The sequence below is a fragment of the Ambystoma mexicanum genome, chromosome 11, assembly GCF_040938575.1.
Source record: "Ambystoma mexicanum isolate Mex_15411 chromosome 11, UKY_AmexF1_1, whole genome shotgun sequence".
NCBI classification, from domain to species: Eukaryota; Metazoa; Chordata; class Amphibia; order Caudata; family Ambystomatidae; genus Ambystoma; species Ambystoma mexicanum.
In genome coordinates, this window is record NC_090934.1 from 1334680924 (window position 1) to 1334696244 (window position 15321).

The following is a 15321-nucleotide window of genomic DNA, read 5'->3' on the forward strand; positions in this document are numbered from 1 at the left end:
AAGACTGATCACCAGACACAAGTGGGCTGGGGTAATTCAGTGAGAAGGACACTAAGACAGGCTTGGAGCACATGATCAGAACCCAGGCCAGATTCTGAACATAACGCCTAGTGTAGCAAGTGACTAACCACTTATCTCATCTCGCTTCTAGGAAATGTTGTGGGCACTATTGCGTGGCCTAGAACCCTGGACACTGGAAGAGAGCATTGAGGCAGGACTTAGATTTTACCTGGGAAACCAAACAAAAACAACGTCAATATCTCTGTGCCCCATGGCTCATCCAATATTGTGCCTTCCGAACCTAATGGAATCATCTAGGGAGCACACAGCTTCCGCCACACAGTGGCATGGATGTGATAACCTCTTTATTTTGCATAATTACATATATCCATGCTAGGTCAGCATTGAGTAAAAGCGTGAACATGATAACTATAAGATGCAGGTATCCCGAATGCCCATTGTCATTCTGGGTCTCAAGGGAAAACTCTCCCAAATGTCAGTGCTTCTTTGGTTTTCATGGAAAATGGGGAAGAGTGGGAATGGAAGGGGTTGGGTGGAGATCATGATGACATTCCTCAGCACCAGCCTAATCTCATGAACTGGATCGGCAAGAGTGGCCCAGAACAGAATCTCCAAGTGTGCAAGGACAGTGCTGTGCGTCAATTGCATCATTCAGTTTCTGCCGCTCTCCTGCCTCCATGTTTCCTACGATGGTTGTTGCTGTGCACCATCCTTTGTCACACATGATCAGTGGATTTGGAGTATGTCAGATATGTCAAGGACATCTGACATGATACAGGTGTGCCACATCATGTGCTCTCACCTTATGTCTTTCAAGAGTACCACCTTGTTGGTACTTGACCCTGGAAGCACTCTAGAAGACCACAAAATGTATTTAATATGTTTATAGGCAGTTTCTACCAGGCTGCACACGATCTAATAGTAGCCTCCCAGTTCCAGGAGCGGAGGGATAATGAGGGACTAGAAACTATCCAGATGTGCCCAAGACTAGCACTGTCTGAAAGAGGTGTCTCGTCATATAAGCATGTATTTCCAGGATGCACCACATGATGAAGCATTGGGGTGGGAGGAGCCTGTGGAAGAACAGTAGCCACTGAAGAGCATTGACACCTGGCTTAGGCATCCGACCAGGCCAAAGATCTGCAACCTTTGGCTCTTCAGATGTTTCAGACTACAACTCCCATCAGCCCTATCCATGATATTCAAAGGTACGGGATAATGGGAGTAGTAGTGAAACACATCTGGAGAACCACAGCTTGCAGTCCCCTGCACTAGAACTTTTGTCTCTACAAATGTCATAGGACACTCTTGTGTTTAGGAACACTGGTGCTGTGCACAATGTGAGCTTTCCAGGCCAAACATTGTGGGGTCTGCATGGGAACAAACGCAACCACAGACAAGTGTTGCCCTTGTTGGGCCTCATCAACGAAGAGCAGCTCGAGTCCCGAGGTAATCATGTCAGGACACCCACTGGCTTTTAGGAAGCCTCACTAGAAACACCAAACCAGCAAGTGCTGGGTAATGCATGTGATGCCTGTTGTAAAGCATAACATACACATAAGAACCCTCACACTTAGCTCTTTGCACTAACCTGTAGCCTGTCACAGGCTTGCTTTCCAGACTCCCCAGCTGGCCAACAAGGCTCGTCTGGGCACAGGTGTGTTCTACTTTCGGAACATGTTCTACACTAAGTCCTCCGCCAGGTTAATTTGCTTTGCCTTTTAGGACTCATTTCAACGTATGTGAATGAGGGGTGGGGGGGTCATGCATTTTCCGTTGTATAACCAGCTTTACAGAACAGCTCTACAGTCACGTGTGCCGCAAGTTATACTCACCCTGCAAAGTGCTAGATTTCAGGCGCCAGATAGCATCAATGAAGGCGGATATTCTATAGATATCCCAGATTTATGTTTTTCATTGGAAAATATGATTTAACAAAACAGACCACCTTTCAGATTATGGCACCATCGGTTATTGTTGGAGAATCCCTGTATATGTTGGCTTGAGGTGTGGTGCCGGGAACTGCCAATCTGCCATTTTGCAAGACAGCAACCCATCTGAGAATCGTTCATGATCTGTACACTGTGAAGCCTGACGCTTGACGGACAAAATATTGCAGACCAAAGCGTGATGTGCAGTATGTGGGGCTTTCAGTTACGCAGCCTGCAGAGTATGAAAGACGCTGGATCAGGGTTGCAGCAGGAGAGGGAGGGAATGGCGACAGCAGGGTCACAAACTGCAGACGAGGGTGCGGAGAGCCCCCCATAAGGACTGGGAGCGGGGACTGGGAATAAAAGGCCGACCTTGCGGAAGCGGCCTTCACGGGTTGGTTTCTGCAACGTCAGTCTCTTGTTCACAGTATTTAGACTCCAATCCCTGAGAAGAGGGTGTATGCTTGATACTTCGGAGATCACGTGGCACGCTAAGGTGGTACCCATAAACAGAGTTGGCAGTTGACTCCTCCATAGTTGAGGGTGATAAGGGGCTGAGTCCAAACGTAATGGGACCCCGTCTACCAAGACAGGCTCTATCACAAGAGAATGTTGGGCAGGACAGAGTGGGCCATTTTCTTTCTTGGCCTATTGACGGTCTCCATGAGAAACAAGATGGATCCAACTTCTATCCTTGGTATAGTAGAGCCAAAGAGGATCTGTGTGTCGAGAATTCTTGATGGGTCCAAGCAAGATACTCTCAAAGTCAATATTGAATGAATCTGCTGCTTAAACAAAGGAGAGATGCTTGAAACTAATGTACCTGGTTCACTCTCTTTGAAGCTCTACAATAGTACTTTTCTAATGTGAAGAGGGACATTGAGAAAGCACGTGTGCATAACGCTCATCCCCCTCAACTCTACCCTTTGATGAGGATCGAGACCACAGAGTAATGAATGCCCACAAGGTATCACCCAACCACTTCTTGTTGGTCCTCACTAAAATAGAAAGAAGAAATGTGGCATGATTGGTAAAGGTGTGGGCGAATTTACTATGTTCTACTATTGGCTATTTGGTTTCTGTGGATGTGATTTAGCAATCACTTCCCCTACATACATATGTCCAAAATATAGGGTCAGCGCAACAGCATTTTGGCTCAGATGGTCAAAGGCCAGGGGCCAGATTATCAAAGCTTTGCACTTGTGCAAAAAATCTGAGCAAATCAATTTAGGGCCAATGTTGCTGCTTAGATAATGCAGAATGGAGCAAACAGGTTTCGGCCCAATCGATATTATCTAAACATGTTTTCATCAGGGCAGATTTATAGTAGGGCGTTTCATTTGCTCTGCTGTGTAAGATGAAAAGAAATGCAGTTAATGCCTTTTGTTGTATTTCAGCCAGATTGTTTAATAAAGTCAGATTCATTCTTGCACTAGTGCAAACATATTTAGTGAATATGAATCGTGACAAAACCTGTGTCGTCCATGTTGTATTACCAAGGCATTTGCTCACTTTTGAGCACAGGTGCAAATGTTGGATAATCTGGCCCCTACAAGTACACACATCACACAATCGATACATAACGCACACGTGTCCGACTAATGCAAAGCACTGCACGCCTAGTGATTGCTGGAGTGTTTGAACTCTGTCCAAACACACATCATGCTTCATTGAGTGCCATTTGTGCGTTTTCGGTGTTACCGACACAAAAAGGGAACCGTGCTACTAAATTGTGTGTTTGTCTTTAAGCAAAAAGGGCACCGGCTGAGGTAATGTCACTAACCTGTCTGTCTGTCAGAAGTGTCTTCATTTCTTATCTCAGAATTTCATCCGCCCAAGAGGTCATAAATAATGCATGCTCTGTGTTGTGTGTCCCTGAGCTGAGCAGAGCTGGGCGGCTGACAGCTGTGTCAGTACAAGCACCACACATCTGACACGACAAGCGACTAATAAGCTTCTTGGACTCTATAGCGAAAGACAACAATGCCATGGACGTGTATTGGTGGGGGGGGGGGTTGGCACGAAAATCAGAAACACAATGTAAGTGTTCCTTTCTCTTCGACTAAGTGTTGGCTATGAGCTTATTTCCGACCCATAACCTCCGGTCATTTTCCGGGGACTGGCCGGCCGCCATTATTCCTCACACTCGCCTGCCCATTTACGCCTGTCTGCGGATCAATACGAGCAATTCTCGGAGAAGTGCGATGTCTCCATGGCAACCCAGCCACAAATTCTCAGTGGAAGTCAGTGAGACCTGGAGAGAACCCTCCAGAGGTTTTTTTCCAGACTTAGGAGGCGAGATGTTTTTAAATGCGCAAATGCGCCAGCGGACACAGAAAATCCCGAGCAAATCTTTGTTTACATCTGAGTTAACGGCACAAGTGCACACATCTTATTTGAATCTCCAGCCACTACAATGATTGGCCATTTTGTCGTCTTATTAAAGTACTTGATTGCGCATAGTTTTCATCCTTTGAATTTTATGTATATGGCGTAGCATACTGCAATCACCACAGTTCATCTTAATTTAAAATACAACTAATAAATTAGCTTCATGAGGGGAGCAGGGGGCGACAGCATTAACTGAAGCGGCGTTAACATCAGTTGACTTCATGGCGCTTTGACGCAGAGCTGCCCATAAGGACAGAATACACCGCTTTGCGCCTCTTCTACACGGAAAATTCCATTCCACGCGCACGGCAGCGGTTCCTTCCCCGCGGAATTTGCGGCAGCCTGACGAGGATAGCGGGGAAATAGAATCCTGGAGCCACGGGTCCGATCGGGGTTCTTAAAGCGACTTCGGGGACCTGACATGGATTTCTGACTGTACCCTTTCACTGAAAATTAAATCTCAGCTGCGCTCCTGGGGGACGGGCCTGGCGACTCTCTGCAGCTGCCCCCTGTCAGCGCAGGCGGCACGCTTTGGAAACCTCTTAACTAAGCTGACAGGCCGCAGAGAGGCTCCTGCCAGAATATGATCCACGGATCAGCAGGCAGGGGCTGGGGGTGGGGGTGGGGCGTGGGCCCGGGAAGCAGATAAAGCAGCGGGGCGGCTGATGGCAACTTGGGAACATATGTTTAACTCTTTCGCCGGTGAGTGACAATCCAGGCAGCATCCCTCACACCTCGATTTATTTTATTATTTGTTAGCACCAAGCTGGATGCAAGGAGAAGCGGGGCGCTTAACAGAGCGGATGATGACAGGTGCAAACACACATGTCAACATTCCCAAAAGCAAAACCCGGGGAATGAAGTCCCTGATGCCCCGCCCTCTTCCCCAAGAGCCCACCCACAACTCGACCACTTTAAAAACAAACAAAAAACGGCGGTGACACGAACATGCAAACAAAAGAAAAAGGGAAGTTTTTTTGTGAACGGGTGTCACTCTCTTCACATCAGTGCAGGAGATGATGCTCACTGGGCCCCGCCCCCTTCAGATCCTTAGTTTCCGCCCACGCCTCAATGTCATTGGCCACAAACACGTGTTTATAGACTATAACATCGAGGTGTGGGTGGATTTCCTTGGATTAGGGGGAAACCCCTCCGGGGCTCCACGCTCTTCTGCGGAAACCCAGAGAACAGCGTAAAAACGCAGAGTCTCCGGGGTAAACCCAGTGACTAGGCAGGTATGGGTACACCGCGAACTGGGGGTGCTTTTTAGAGGTCCTGATGTTTGGGATCTGGGTGAGACCAAGTTTACAGGAACCCGTGTAAAAGGTGGGAACAACCGCCTGCCTTTTCGATCATATCAGCCCGATGGTGATGCAGTTGTATTGCATGCAGAGCCGGCCATAGCAGCGGCAGCTGCCCCTGTGCCGGATCACGGAGGTAATCACTTCAATAGGGTGCCGATGCGAGAGCATCAGCGTACAATTCTCATGAAAACCGCCCCGCTCCCACGCCAGAGGAAGGGGGCTTCTAACCTGTGTTTGAATAATTTGAAAAGTGTATGCGTCAACATTCTTGCGGAATCAGAACGTCTGGAGGAAACTCTGACCCAAAACCATATGGAGGTTAAAGAGCTTATTGAGAGAATAGACTGAATTTGTACCATCACAGAAATGAGGAAATCAAGGGTCTACGCCTCTCTTACACCCACAGACAAACCTAGATTCACGAGAACGACCTATTTGACAAAATTCCCCGACACATCAATAAGAGCAGATTTTCTGAGATTCTGCTTAAATTTGCTCCCAACTCTGGAAATTCAGAATATTAGAGGTGCTGGTATGACAACAAATCTGGCTTGTCAAAGATGCGATGAGAATGAGATCCAAACCCTGAGACACTGATGGTTGAGTGCCTTAGGACCATCGAGATGAGAATACAAAGGTCGGCGAGTTTTGTCCCCCACGATTGGTGGATTGAGACGGATTGTTTCTGGAATAGACTGGCATCAGGACATGAGGTCTTTCTTACTGCGGAAGTGGTAAAATTACTGCGAGACAGGAAGTTGATGAGATTGTTTGTATGATTAACTATCCTTAAAAGTTTGAATATTTGGTTTTATTCATTTTTATACTTGTTAACAATGTTAGTTTCCTGCCTCATTTTACTGTTAGTGGAATTTCTTTTTTTGTGTAAAAAGTCAAATTTGAACGTGAATTGTTTTGAATATATCACAATAAATAAAAATAAAAAAGCAGGGAGGCAATCACTTCAATAGGACGCTGATGCGAAAGAGTCAACACCCTATTGTTATGAAATGGGCCGAGCTTCCGTATGTTTATAGACTCACGTGTTTGTAGACTCGCGCGTTGTTGTTTGTAGACTATAAAATCAAGATGTGGGCGGATTTCATTGGATTGCGGGACACCCCGTGGACTCCACGCTTTTCCCCGGAGACCCGGAGAAGAGTATAAAAAGGCAGAGTCTTCGGGGTAAACCCAGAGACTAAGCAGGTATGGGTGCACTGCAAACTGGGGATGCTGTTTATAGATTCTAATGTTTGGGATCCGGGTGAGAACAAGTTTACAGAAACCTGTCTAAAAGGTTGGAACAACAGCCTGCCTTTTCGATCATATCAGCCCGATGGTGGTGCAGTTGTATTGCATGCTGAGGCGGCCATAGCAGCGGCAGAACCCGAAGAGTGAAACAAATTTTGCACCAAAATTCTTTTAACTCTCTGCCCCCGAGCCGGTTCGTGGAGGTAATCACTTCAATAGGGTGCCGATGGAAAAGCATCAGCGCACTATTCTCATGAAATCCGCCCGCTCCCATGCCGGAGGAAGGATGCTTCTAACCCGTGTTTGAATAATTTGAAAAGTGTATGTGTCAACATCCTTGGGAATAAGAATGTCTGGAGGAAACTCTGATCCAAAACCGTATGGAGGCCAAAGAGCTTATTAAGAGAAGAGACTGGATTCGTACCATCACAGAGATCAAGAAATCAAGGATCGATGCCTCTCTTACAATCAAAGACAAACCTAGATTCACAAGACCGACCTATTTCACAAAATTCCCCGACACATCAATAAGAGCAGATTTTGTGAGATTCCGCTTAAACTTGCTCCCAACTCTGGAAATTCAGAATAATACAGATGCTGGTATGTCGACAAATGCGACTTGTCAAAGATGCGATAAGAATGAGATCCAAACCCTGAGACACTTAATGGTTAATTGCCCTAGGACCATCGAGATGAGAATACAAAGGTTGGCGAGATTTGTCCTCCACAATTGGTGGATTGAGACGGATTGTTTCTGGAATAGACTGGTATCAGGACATGAGGTCTTTCTTACTGTGTAAGTGGTAAAATTACAGTGAGACTGGAAGTTGATGAGATCGTTTGTATGATTAACTATCCTTAAAAGTTTGAATATTTGGTTTTATTTGTTTTTTTACTTATTGTTAGTTTCCTGCCTCATTTTACTGTTCATGGAATTTCTTTTTTTGTGTGAAAAGCCAAATTTGAAAATGAATTGTTTTGACTATATAACAATAAATAAAAATAAAAAAGCAGGGAGGCAATCACTTCATTAGGACGCTGATGCAAAAGTGTCAACACCCTATTGTTATGAAATGGGCCGAGCTTCTGCATGTTTGTAGACTTGCGCGTTTGTAGACTCACGCGTTGTAGAACGTGTGTTTGTAGACTATATCATCGAGGTGTGGACGGATTTCGTTGGATTGCGGGAAACTCCGGGGACTCCACGCTCTTCCCCGGAGACCCAGAGAAGAGTATAAAAACACAGATTCTCAGGGGTAAACCCAGAGACTAAGCAGTTATGGGTGCACCGCAAACTGGGGATCCTGTTTATAGATCCTGATGTTTGGAATCTGGGTGAGACCAAGTTTAAAGGAACCCGTCTAAAAGGCGGTAAAAAAAACTTGCCTTTTTGATCATATCAGCCCGATGGTGGTGCAGTTGTATAGCATGCTGAGCCGCCATAGCAGCGGCAGCACACGGGCAGTGAAACAAATTTGGCACCAACACTTTTTTAACTCTCTGCCCCCGAGCCGGATCAGGGAGGTAATCACTTCAATAGGATGCCGATGCGAAAGCATCAACGTACAATTCTCATGAAAACCGCCATGCTTCCACGCCACAGGAAGGGTGCTTCTAACCTGTGTTTAAATAATTTGAAAAATGTATGTGTCAACATCCTTGCGGAATCAGAATGTCTGGAGGAAACTCTGTTCCAAAACCATATGGAGGCTAAAGAGCTTATTAAGAGAATGGACTGGATTCGTACAATCACAGAGATCAAGAATTCAAGGATCTATGCCTCTCTCACACCCACAGACAAACCTAGATTCACGAGACCGACCTATTTGACAAAATTCCCCCAACACATCAATAAGAGGAGATTTTGTGAGATTCCGCTTAAATTTGCTACCAACTCTGGAAATTCAGAATATTACAGATGCTGGTATGACAACAAATCCAACTTGTCAAAGATGCGATGAGAATGAGATCCAAACCCTGAGACACTTGATAGTTGATTGCCTAAGGACCATCGAGATGAGAATACAAAGGTTGGCGAGATGTGTCCCCCACAATTGCTGGATTGAAACGGATTGTTTCTGGAATAGACTGGAATCAAGACTTGAGGTCTTTCTTACTGTGGAAGTGGTAAAATTACTGTGAGACTGGAAGTTGATGAGATCGTTTGTATGATTATCCTTAAAAAAATGAATATTTGGTTTTATTCGTTTTTATACTTGTTAACTATGTTATTTTCCTGCCTCATTTTACTGTTCGTGGAATTTGTTTTTTTGTGTGAAAAGTCAAATTTGAACATGAATTGTTTTGACTATATAACAATAAATATAAAACCTGGGAGGCAATCACTTCAATAGGACGCTGATGCGAAAGTGTCAACACCCTATTGTTATGAAATGGGCCGAGCTTCTGCATGTTTGTAGGCTCGCATGTTTGTAGACTCACGTGTTGTAGAACGTGTGTTTGTAGACTATAACATCGAGGTGTGGGCGGATTTTGTTGGATTGTGGGAAACTCCGGGGACTCCACGCTCTTCCCCAGAGACCCGGAGAAGAGTATGAAAACACAGAGGCTCAGGGGTAAACCCAGAGACTAAGCAGGTATGGGTGCACCGCAAACTGGGGATGCTATTTATAGATCCTGATGTTTGGGATCTGGGTGAGACCAAGTTTAAAGAAACTTGTCTAAAAGGATGGAACAACAGCCTGCCTTTTCGATCATATCAGCCCGATGGTGGTGCAGTTGTATAGCATGCTGAGCCGCCATAGCAGTGGCAGCACCCGGGCAGTGAAACAAACTTGGCGGCAACATTTTTTTAACTCTCTGCCCCAAGCCGGATCAGGGAGGTAATCACTTCAATAGGGTGCCGATGCGAAAGAATCAGCGTACAATTCTCATGAAAACCGCCATGCTTCCACGCCACAGGAAGGGTGCTTCTAACCTGTGTTTAAATAATTTGAAAAGTGTATGTGTCAACATCCTTGCGGAATCAGAATGTCTGGAGGAAACTCTGAACCAAAACCGTATGGAGGCTAAAGAGCTTATTAAGAGAATGGACTGGATTCGTACAATCACAGAGATCTAGAATTCAAGGATCTATGCCTCTCTTACACCCACAGACAAACCTAAATTCACGAGACCGACCTATTTGACAAAATTCCCCCGACACATCAATAAGAGCGGATTTTGTGAGATTCTGCTTAAATTTGCTACCAACTCTGTAAATTCAGAATATTACAGATGCTGGTATGACAACAAATCCGACTTGTCAAAGATGCGATGAGAATGAGATTCAAACCCTGAGACACTTGATCGTTGATTGCCCTAGGACCATTGAGATGAGAATACAAAGCTTGGCGAGATTTGTCCCCCACAATTGGTGGACTGAGACGGATTGTTTCTGGAATAGACTGGCATCAGGACATGAGGTCTTTCTTACTGTGGAAGTGGTAAAATTACTGTGAGACTGGAAGTTGATGAGATCGTTTGTATGATTAACTATCCTTAAAAGTTAGAATATTTGGTTTTATTAGTTTTTATACTTGTAAACTATGTTAGTTTCCTGCCTCATTTTACTATTCGTGGATTTTCTTATTTTTGTGTGAAAAGTCAAATTTTAACGTGAATTATTTTGACTATATCACAATAGATAAAAATAAAAAAGCAGGGAGGCAATCACTTCAATAGGACGCTGATGAGAAAGTGTCAACACCCTATTGTTATGAAATGGGCCGAGCTTCCACGTGTTTGTAGACACGCGTGTTTGTAGACTCCTGCGTTGAAGAACGCATGTTTGCGGACTATAACATAGAGGTGTGGCCAGATTTTGTTGGATTGCGGGAAACCCGGGGACTCCACGCTCTTCCCCGGAGACCCAGAGAAGAGTGTAAAAATGCAGAGTCTCCAGGGTAAACCCAGAGACTAAGCAGGTATGGGTGCACCGCAAACTGGGGATGTTGTTTATAGATCCTGATGTTTGGGATCTGGGTGAGACCAAGTTTACAGAAACCAGTCTAAAAGGCGGGAACAACAGCCTGCCTTTTCGATCATATCATCCCGATGGTGGTGCAGTTGTATTGCATGCAGAGCCAGCCATAGCAGCGGCAGCACCCAGGCAGTGAAACAAATTTGGCACCAACATTTTTTTAACTCTCTGCCCCCGAGTCGGATCAGGGAGGTAATCACTTCAATAGGGTGCTGATGCAATTGCATCAGCGCACTAATCTCATGAAAACCGCCCCGCTCCCACGCTGGTGGAAGGGGGCTTCTAACCTGTGTTTGAATAATTTGAAAAGTGTATGCGTCAACATCCTTGCGGAATCAGAATGTCTGGAGGAAACTCTGATCCAAAACCATATGGAGGCTAGAGAGCTTATTAAGAGAATGGACTGGATTTGTACCATCACAGAGATCAAGAAATCAAGGATTATGTCTCTCTTACACCCACAGACAAACAGAGATTCACAAGACCGATCTATTTGACAAAATTCCCCGACACATCAATAAGAGCAGATTTTATGAGATTCTGCTTAAATTTGCTCCCAACTCTGGAAATTCAGAATATTAGAGATGCTGGTATGACAACAAATCCGACTTGTCAAAGATGCGATGAGAATGAGATCCAAACCCTGAGACACTTGATGGTTGATTGCCCTAGGACCATTGAGATGAGAATACAAAGCTTGGCGAGATTTGTCCCCCAAAATTGGTGGATTGAGACAGATTGTTTTTGGAATAGACTGGCATCAGGACATGAGGTCTTTCTTACTGTGGAAGTGGTAAAATTACTGCGAGACTGGAAGTTGATGAGATCGTTTGTATGATTAACTATTCTTAAAAGTTTGAATATTTGTTTTTATTCGTTTTTATACTTGTTAACTATGTTAGTTTCCTGCCTCATTTTACTGTTCGTGGAATTTCTTTTTTTGTGTGAACAGTCAAATTTGAACGTGAATTGTTTTGACTATATCACAATAAATTAAAATAAAAAAGCAGGGAGGCAATCACTTCAATAGGACGCTGATGAGAAAGTGTCAACACCCTATTGTTATGAAATGGGCCGAGCTTCCTTGTGTTTGTAGACTCGCGTGTTTGTAGACTCGTGCGTTGAAGAACGCGTGTTTGCGAACTATAACATCGAGGTGTGGGCAGATTTTGTTGGATTTCGGGAAACCCGGGGACTCCACGCTCTTCCGCAGAGACCCAGAGAAGAGTATAAAAATGCAGAGTCTCCAGGGTAAACCCAGAGACTAAGCAGGTGTGGGTGCACCGCAAACTGGGGATGTTGTTTATAGATCCTGATGTTTGGGATCTGGGTGAGACCAAGTTTCCAGAAGCCAGTATAAAAGGCGCGAACAACAGCCTGCCTTTTCGATCATATCAGCCCGATGGTGGAGCAGTTGTATTGCATGCAGAGCCGGCCATAGCAGCGGCAGCACCCGGGCAGTGAAACAAATTTGGCACCAACATTTTTTTAACTCTCTGCCCCCGAGTCGGATCAGGAAATTAATCACTTCAATAGGGTGCTGATGCGAAAGCATCAGCGCACTAATCTCATGAAAACCGCCCCGCTCCCACGCTGGAGGAAGGGTGCTTCTAACCTGTGTTTGAATAATTTGAAAAGTGTATGTGTCAACATCCTTGCGGAATCAGAATGTCTGGAGGAAACTCTGACCCAAAACTCTATGGAGGCTAAAGAGCTTATTAAGAGAATGGACTGGATTTGTACCATCACAGAGATGAAGAAATCAAGGATCTATGCCTCTCTTACACCCACAGACAAACAGAGATTCACAAGACCGATCTATTTGACAAAATTGCCCGACACATCAATAAGAGCAGATTTTATGAGATTCTGCTTAAATTTGCTCCCAATTCTGGAAATTCAGAATATTAGAGATGCTGGTATGACAACAAATCCGACTTGTCAAAGATGCGATGAGAATGAGATCCAAACCCTGAGACACTTGATGGTTGATTGCCCTAGGACCATTGAGATGAGAATACAAAGCTTGGCGAGATTTGTACCCCACAATTGGTGGATTGAGACGGATTGTTTCTGGAATAGACTGGCATCAGGACATGAGGTCTTTCTTACTGTGGAAGTGGTAAAATTACTGTGAGACTGGAAGTTGATGAGATCGTTTGTATGATTAACTATCCTTAAAAGTTTGAATATTTGGTTTTATTTGTTTTTTTACTTATTGTTAGTTTCCTGCCTCATTTTACTGTTCATGGAATTTCTTTTTTTGTGTGAAAAGCCAAATTTGAAAATGAATTGTTTTGACTATATAACAATAAATAAAAATAAAAAAGCAGGGAGGCAATCACTTCAATAGGACGCTGGAGCAGTGGCAGCACCCGGGCAGTGAAACAAATTTGGCACCAACATTTTTTTAACTCTCTGCCCCCGAGTCGGATCAGGGAGGTAATCACTTCAATAGGGTGCTGATGCGAAAGCATCAGCACACTAATCTCATGAAAACCGGCCCTCTCCCACACCGGAGGAAGGGTGCTTCTAACCCGTGTTTGAATAATTTAAAAAGTGTTTGTGTCAACATCCTTGGGAATAAGAATGTCTGGAGGAAACTCTGATCCAAAACCGTATGGAGGCCAAAGAGCTTATTAAGAGAATGGACTGGATTCGTACCATCACAGAGATCAAGAAATCAAGGATCGATGCCTCTCTTACAATCAAAGACAAACCTAGATTCACAAGACCGACCTATTTCACAAAATTCCCCGACACATCAATAAGAGCAGATTTTGTGAGATTCCGCTTAAACTTGCTCCCAACTCTGGAAATTCAGAATAATACAGATGCTGGTATGTCGACAAATGCGACTTGTCAAAGATGCGATGAGAATGAGATCCAAACCCTGAGACACTTAATGGTTAATTGCCCTAGGACCATCGAGATGAGAATACAAAGGTTGGCGAGATTTGTCCTCCACAATTGGTGGATTGAGACGGATTGTTTCTGGAATAGACTGGTATCAGGACATGAGGTCTTTCTTACTGTGGAAGTGGTAAAATTACTGTGAGACTGGAAGTTGATGAGATCGTTTGTATGATTAACTATCCTTAAAAGTTTGAATATTTGGTTTTATTTGTTTTTTTACTTATTGTTAGTTTCCTGCCTCATTTTACTGTTCATGGAATTTCTTTTTTTGTGTGAAAAGCCAAATTTGAAAATGAATTGTTTTGACTATATAACAATAAATAAAAATAAAAAAGCAGGGAGGCAATCACTTCAATAGGACGCTGATGCAAAAGTGTCAACACCCTATTGTTATGAAATGGGCCGAGCTTCTGCATGTTTGTAGACTCGCGCGTTTGTAGACTCACGCGTTGTAGAACGTGTGTTTGTAGACTATAACATCGAGGTGTGGACGGATTTCGTTGGATTGCGGGAAACTCCGGGGACTCCACGCTCTTCCCCGGAGACCCAGAGAAGAGTATAAAAACACAGATTCTCAGGGGTAAACCCAGAGACTAAGCAGTTATGGGTGCACCGCAAACTGGGGATCCTGTTTATAGATCCTGATGTTTGGAATCTGGGTGAGACCAAGTTTAAAGGAACCTGTCTAAAAGGCGGTAAAAAAAACTTGCCTTTTTGATCATATCTGCCCGATGGTGGTGCAGTTGTATAGCATGCTGAGCCGCCATAGCAGCGGCAGCACACGGGCAGTGAAACAAATTTGGCACCAACACTTTTTTAACTCTCTGCCCCCGAGCCGGATCAGGGAGGTAATCACTTCAATAGGATGCCGATGCGAAAGCATCAACGTACAATTCTCATGAAAACCGCCATGCTTCCATGCCACAGGAAGGGTGCTTCTAACCTGTGTTTAAATAATTTGAAAAATGTATGTGTCAACATCCTTGCGGAATCAGAATGTCTGGAGGAAACTCTGTTCCAAAACCATATGGAGGCTAAAGAGCTTATTAAGAGAATGGACTGGATTCGTACAATCACAGAGATCAAGAATTCAAGGATCTATGCCTCTCTCACACCCACAGACAAACCTAGATTCACGAGACCGACCTATTTGACAAAATTCCCCCAACACATCAATAAGAGGAGATTTTGTGAGATTCCGCTTAAATTTGCTACCAACTCTGGAAATTCAGAATATTACAGATGTTGGTATGACAACAAATCCGACTTGTCAAAGATGCGATGAGAATGAGATCCAAACCCTGAGACACTTGATAGTTGATTGCCTAAGGACCATCGAGATGAGAATACAAAGGTTGGCGAGATTTGTCCCCCACAATTGGTGGATTGAGACGGATTGTTTCTGGAATAGACTGGCATCAGGACATGATGTCTTTCTTACTGTGGAAGTGGCAAAATTACTGTGAGACTGGAAGTTGATGAGATCGTTTGTATGATTAACTATCCTTAAAAGTTTTAATATTTG

General features: G+C 44.3%; 1 protein-coding gene across 2 annotated transcripts in view; it reads right to left on the bottom strand.

Moving 5' to 3' along the window:
• Positions 1 to 15321, bottom strand: part of WDR72 (WD repeat domain 72) — a 933775-nt gene that overhangs the window by 30143 nt on the left and 888311 nt on the right. The window lies entirely within an intron of this gene.